At 49.6% G+C, this 5927-nt stretch overlaps 1 long non-coding RNA gene across 1 annotated transcript in view; it reads right to left on the minus strand.

The window, feature by feature from the left end:
* The window catches only part of LOC115065382, a 90960-nt gene extending 86410 nt beyond the window's left edge, over positions 1 to 4550 (minus strand). Inside the window, exon 1 of the long non-coding RNA XR_003845176.1 lies at positions 4477 to 4550. This is a non-coding gene — a long non-coding RNA (uncharacterized LOC115065382). The remainder of the gene's footprint in view (positions 1 to 4476) is intronic.
* Positions 4551 to 5927: the final 1377 nt, after the last annotated feature.

Raw genomic sequence — 5927 nt, forward strand, 5'->3', positions numbered from 1 at the left:
GCAGGGGGGAGGAGAGAGAGGGAGAGATGAGGGTGATGTGTGTGTGTGTGTGTGTGTGTGTGTGTGAGAGAGAGAGAGAGAGAGAGAGAGAGAGAGAGAGAGAGAGAGATGAAAGGTGAAAGAATATAAGTCCATGTCCACTAATGCAAGAATGGATAAACACTGCACCACATTTACACAGAGGAAACCAACTGAGTAATAAAGAAGAAAGCTATGCAACACGAATGACTCTAGCCTCAAAGCTATTGTCCAGCGAAAAAGAGGCCACACGTGCTTGCTGTGAAACAAGAGAGAAATACCTGAGAAAGCACAGGAAAAGTTTCTAGAAAACAGACCCAAGGGGTGGGCCAGGCAATTGGCTAGATGCATTGGCAAACTCCATCTAATGGTTGTACTTAATAGTTAAGGATCTATGATTTTTTAATTCTCCAATTATACTCCAAGAAGAGTCTTAAGAGATTCGTGCTCAAGGGCCATAAAGAGCCACTACTCATCAGTTCTGAGGAAATGCCACCAGTAAAGGAGGCAAAAAGATGTGAAGGTGAACCCTACAGACAGGAGACATTCGAAACACTGAACCTCAAGGGTGTGATCAGGAAATAAGACAGCACCCCCTCTCTCTTGTGAGGGCCTCCAAGGCCACGTGGCAGACAGCTTTAGGGTGGGATGGTGTGCAGGGAGGAGAGATCACATGGCGACACCAGAAGTCAGAAAGGTTTAGAGGCTGCGATCACCCACGCCATGAAACCATCATTAAACCCTCTTCAAGGGTAGTGTCCCCAGCCATGCATGGTGGCCCACGCCTTTAATCCCAGCACTCAGGAGGCAGAGGCAGGCGAATTTCTGAGTTCAAGGTCAGCCTGGTCTACTGAGTGGAGTTCCAGGACAGCCAGAGCTACACAGAGAAAAAACCCTGTCTCAATAAAACAAAAACAAAAACAAAAACAAAAAAAAAAAAAAAAAAGGAGTAGTGTGTAGTGTCCCCAAGGCATGATTACCCAGCAGCAAACCTCAGCTCTCAAAGATACCACTGCTCAACATCACGAATGGAGTACCAAGCCTCCAGCACAGGAGCCTGTGAGCACAAACCGGCCTACATGGCATCTAGGAAGAATGAAGAGGTGCATTCCTTATGGCCAGTGGTCCCATGCCGGCATTTGTGGTTCTTATGTGTGCACAGGGTGGGACTCTCACCACAACAGTTTGTGACAAGGAAAAGGGGGTGAGGAGGAGGCGGTGGCAGTGGCAGCTGCAGTGGCGGTGGCGGCCAGCAGGGAGGGTAACCGCCAACAGAATGGTTAGCATCTCCATCAACAGCAGAATAGGATGGTGTGCTCACCTGACAGGATGCAAATCAGCAGCACTGAGAGAGCTGCAGCCACAGAGCAGAACAAACTTTTAAGCCAAGAGAAGGGAGGGCCGCAGAAGAAAGACTACATACTCTGTTTCCATTTATATAAAGTTTGAAAAAAATCCAGCAAAACCAAACAAACTATTGTCTAGAGATACAAACATTTGGTATAAATATAAAAGAAAAAAAAAAAAAGAGAGAGAGAGAGCACGCAGCTGAGGATAATAGTTACCTCTGAGAATGGAGGAAAGCTGGGAAAGAGGGCTTCCGAGGGGCCGCCCCAAGGAATGGATTCTTCTCCCGTAACTGCTGGTTACAGGAGGGCTCACTTTTTCTCCATCCTTAGACATTAGGCATTTTTTTATTTATCACTGGGTATTTAAATGTTTAATAAAAGCAATTTTATAAATGTGTCAAAAGTAAGAGGCCTCCAACCAAGTGTTTTTTTTTTTTTTTTTTTTTTAAAGTACCAGAAGTGAACACAGCAAAAGAGAAAACTGGACAGTTAGTGTCTTACTGATGCCTATGCGTGGCTTCAGGTGTTTCATAGTAGCAGGGTGTGGTGGTGCATGCCTGTGATCCTAGCTCCCCGAGGTGGAGGCAGGAAGACCAGGAACTCAAGCTTCAGCTGCAAGGCCAGTAGCTTACAACTGCCAACCAACCAACCAAATATATTTTCGTGTGTGTGTGTGTGTGTGTGTGTGTGTGTGTGTGTTAGTAAGCATTCTTTAAGATAAGCAATGCCCCACTTTAAAATAGACTTCTCCACCTGTATATTTTCCAACCTGGCTGGCAAAATAGACATTAATCCTATCATAGCCTTATGACTGTAAGCACCAATCAAGCCAGATGCTCTGAAGAAAAGGGGGGTCTCTCTCCGAAGGACCTCAAATAAGGGAATCTGACCCAGACTAGAATAACATGTAAGTGGAGGCAGGCTATACACATATACATGCACACTCTTCAGTAGTTAGCAACAGGTAAGACATTTGCCCACAGTGGGAGAGGAAGGGCTGGTCCTGGAACCTTCTTTGCTGAAAGGGACACCCTCACAGGATCCTTAGCCAAAGGAAGAAAGCAGAAATAATATTACATGCCATAGAGACACCATGAGCCAGGCGGGGGTGTGAGAGCTAACCTTAGAGAGCTGGAGCGGTTCAGAGTGGAGCTTGGAGAGATGGAGTGGATCCGTGATTAGGAGACGGGAGGAGCCTGGGAGGGGCTGGCATGGTAGGTAATCAACCCTGCCTGCTGTGAGAGATGATCAAAGACTGTAAGGACAGAAGAAGTGATACTGACTCCTCCCATATCGTCCCTTCAATGTTGTTCCACAAGCCACCAGTAGCAGGGTACAAACCACCACCACCATGGCTACTCTACTGGTCAAGACTGGGGCTTCAGAGAGGGAAGGCGAGAGAAAGCAGCCTCAGACAAGTGAAACGCTCCAGAGTTCCCCAACCCTAACCCACCCCTCCTTAAACCACCAGGCAAACCCTGGCACACGTCCCACAGAGGCTTTCCTTCGGTCGGTACAGTCTGAAGTCTCTGGCTCTGGGTTAATGCTGGAGAGGAGTTTGGCTGGACATGGGGTCGGGCAGATTCCTGTTAACCAAGAGCATGATGACACTGGAGGTGGCACCGGGTGGGGGTTCATAAGGTCATTTGGCAACAAGGTAAAGAGGATGCCAGGGGCGGACCATCTTGGGTCATCCATTAGAAGCACAAATTGTTTTAGATTCCAGGGGAGTTGGCTTCTAAGTCAAACTCTCCCTGCAGAGTGTTAGGCGGCATGAGTCATCGTTATAAATTTATCCGCAGTCCGCATGTCTTCAGAGAGGACACAGGCACAACCTTGGAGGGGTTGGCATGAACTGAGAGTGTGTGAGGGAGAGTGTTGGCAGGTTGTCCTGGAAGAGGACGGAGACACTTGAAGAGAGGTCTTTGGCTGGAGGAGGAGGAGGAGGAGGAGGAGGAGGAGGAGGAAGCAGCTGCTGGCATGGACATGTTTGGGCAAGCCCAATTCATGGACCCAGGTCCCTGGTTCAGATTGAGCCACCTCACCTCCCTGTGTGGAGTGACCCATGGAATTCCACAAACTGGATGGCTGGAACAGAAACGGATTCTTACTACTCTGGGGGCTGGGAGGTTGAAGGTGCTATAACTTTGGTTTTAGGGAGCCTCTCTACCTTGTAGGTAATACCATCTTCTCACTGCGTGCGTATGCACCCCCACAGATCACTCTTCAATGTCCTATCAGATGGGGTCCATACCTGTTACCCCATGTAATCTCATTACCCTCTTAAGAGCCCTACCTCCAAATACAGCCACATGGGGGTTCAGGATTCAACATGTAAATCATGAGGTACAACTCAGTCTATAAAACTTCTAAGGACTCATTCCAGGAATTCTGACTCTTCTAGGCTTAAGAAACACCCACCAGCCCAGGCACAAGAGGACAGAATTCGACACCACCCCGTTCATTCACCACGGTGTCCTGCTATAACCTGGTGGCTCTGGGGCCAGAACGTCTCTCGCCTACAAATTGACAATGACTCAGAACTCTTAGGAAAGTTCTGGAAGGAAAAGCATCATCAGGGAGATCAGGCTGTGTCTCCTGAGGGAATCGGAGTCTACCTATACCTAGGCAGAGAAAAGCGGCCAGAAGCCCTTCCGGGCCCTGGAAGCTTTCATCTGTGTGGGAGCAGCCCCCTGTACATCAGTGGTAACAGGTTACATAAGCAATTCACCATCCCTGACTGCCAGTTCTATGGGACTTAAATCATCTCAGGACGTGTCTATAGGAAGTTTCTAGACTGGACTAATTGAGGTAGGAAGACAATGTTCCATGGGTAGCGTGCTGGATTACCCAGGAGGAGGTAAACAGACTGCCGGCACACACATCTCTCTCCTTTCTGGCTATGGGCACCATCATGGCCCACACTTCTGCCCAGACCCTGTCCAACAAAGCTCTCCTCTGTAAGCCGCTTGGCAGGTATTTTTGTCACAAAGTTGAAAACAGTAACTAATACAGTCCCCAGATCTGAGTTAACACTGAAAACAAAGAGACAGAGAACCCCAAACAGGACGCCAGCCTTCCCACCTCCCCAGCCAGCAGCAACACCAACCTTGAAAAAGGACCAAGAGGCTACAGAGTCCACCTTAAACATATCACAGGGCCAGAAAAGAAGGATTCCACGGGCATAACACAAGGCAATGTGGAATAATAGAGCTGTTTCCTATTTAGACTCCCATGAGGTGACATTCCTCAGTAAGCCACATGACTTGGGATCAAAGTATCTGCTCTTTTGGAGAAGGCTGTGGACTCCTGGGGGATGGGGGGGGGGTGCCCGGGGGTGGGGTGAGATATTGTCCCTCCACACTCAGCACCACAGCAGCATCAACCACAGCAAAACGTGGAGAGTGAGGGCGGAGCTGCATGTCTTGACCGCCTTCTTCCTGTGCTATTTCTCAGCGGTGTAACAAGTGACTCTCAGAATCACAATCAGTCACATTTCATATCAGGGACCCAACCACACCAGTCTTCCCCTTTCGTCCAGAGCCCCGCTGGGGCCTCTGGGAACAGTCTACTTCTGGGGACACTGTAGTAGGTCTCTCCTCACTCCTTCTCTCCTAGTGAAAAAAGGGACCCCCCCTCCCACATCCCCCCCCAAAAAGGGACCACCCTATACCCCAAAAGCGCTCCACCTTAGGGTCAACAGGAAGTGCTAGAGAGCTCTGGGTAAGCCCTCCAAGACATATGTCCCTCCCAGCAAGTACTGCTGTTTTGACAGGAGGAAGGAGAGGGTGGCAATCCCAGGAGCCGGCAGCCCTGACCCGGACAGGATGACTAAGAGGCCAGAGCCCGGACAGGCTGCTGGCTGACCCACTGACCTGAAGGGCTTTTCCAGCCAACTTCTTTCCAATGCTGCCCATAGAGAATTAGAGGAGAGGTAGAGCATCAGAGCCCCCAGTCCCTTAGGCACCCCAGGCGGCAGGGGCCAGAGACCCAGTACAGATAGGGAAACTGGGACCGGAAAACAGAAGGGACATGGGAGTCAGGTCTGGGAAGAGGAGTGTGGCACATTCAGGATCCACTAAGTGTTCAGGGAGGGAGGGGCGTGCCTGAGGTGGACAGAGAAGAGCCCAGCTAGGGGGTGATACAATTGGCTATCTGGAGAGGGAGGAGAGAGCAAGAACTCAGTGTGGGTCAAGGCAAAGGACAGCAGGGAATATCTTGCCCTTGTGGGCCTGAGTCTCCACAGCCATTGGGATGGGGACTGCCAGTGTTGAATGAACTATTTGGTCAGCTGAATGGATAGGCCAGATATGACCAGAAAATCCTGACGAAAGTATCTGAGGTCCTGTAGGCGTGTCTACCAGGAAGAGGGAATTGGGGGCTCTGAACAAATTCACATCGAAGGATAGGCGGGACAAGCCGGTTTCACTGGGCACTACAAGTAGGGACAAAATCCTTTCTATAGTGAACTTTAAGGTGAGTGAGAACTGTTGTGCTCCAGTGCAAGCTCTTGTCACTCACTAGCTGCATTACACTGGCCAAGTCATTTAATGGAATCCT

This window comes from Mus pahari, chromosome 14, assembly GCF_900095145.1.
Source record: "Mus pahari chromosome 14, PAHARI_EIJ_v1.1, whole genome shotgun sequence".
In the NCBI taxonomy this organism is placed as follows: domain Eukaryota; kingdom Metazoa; phylum Chordata; class Mammalia; order Rodentia; family Muridae; genus Mus; species Mus pahari.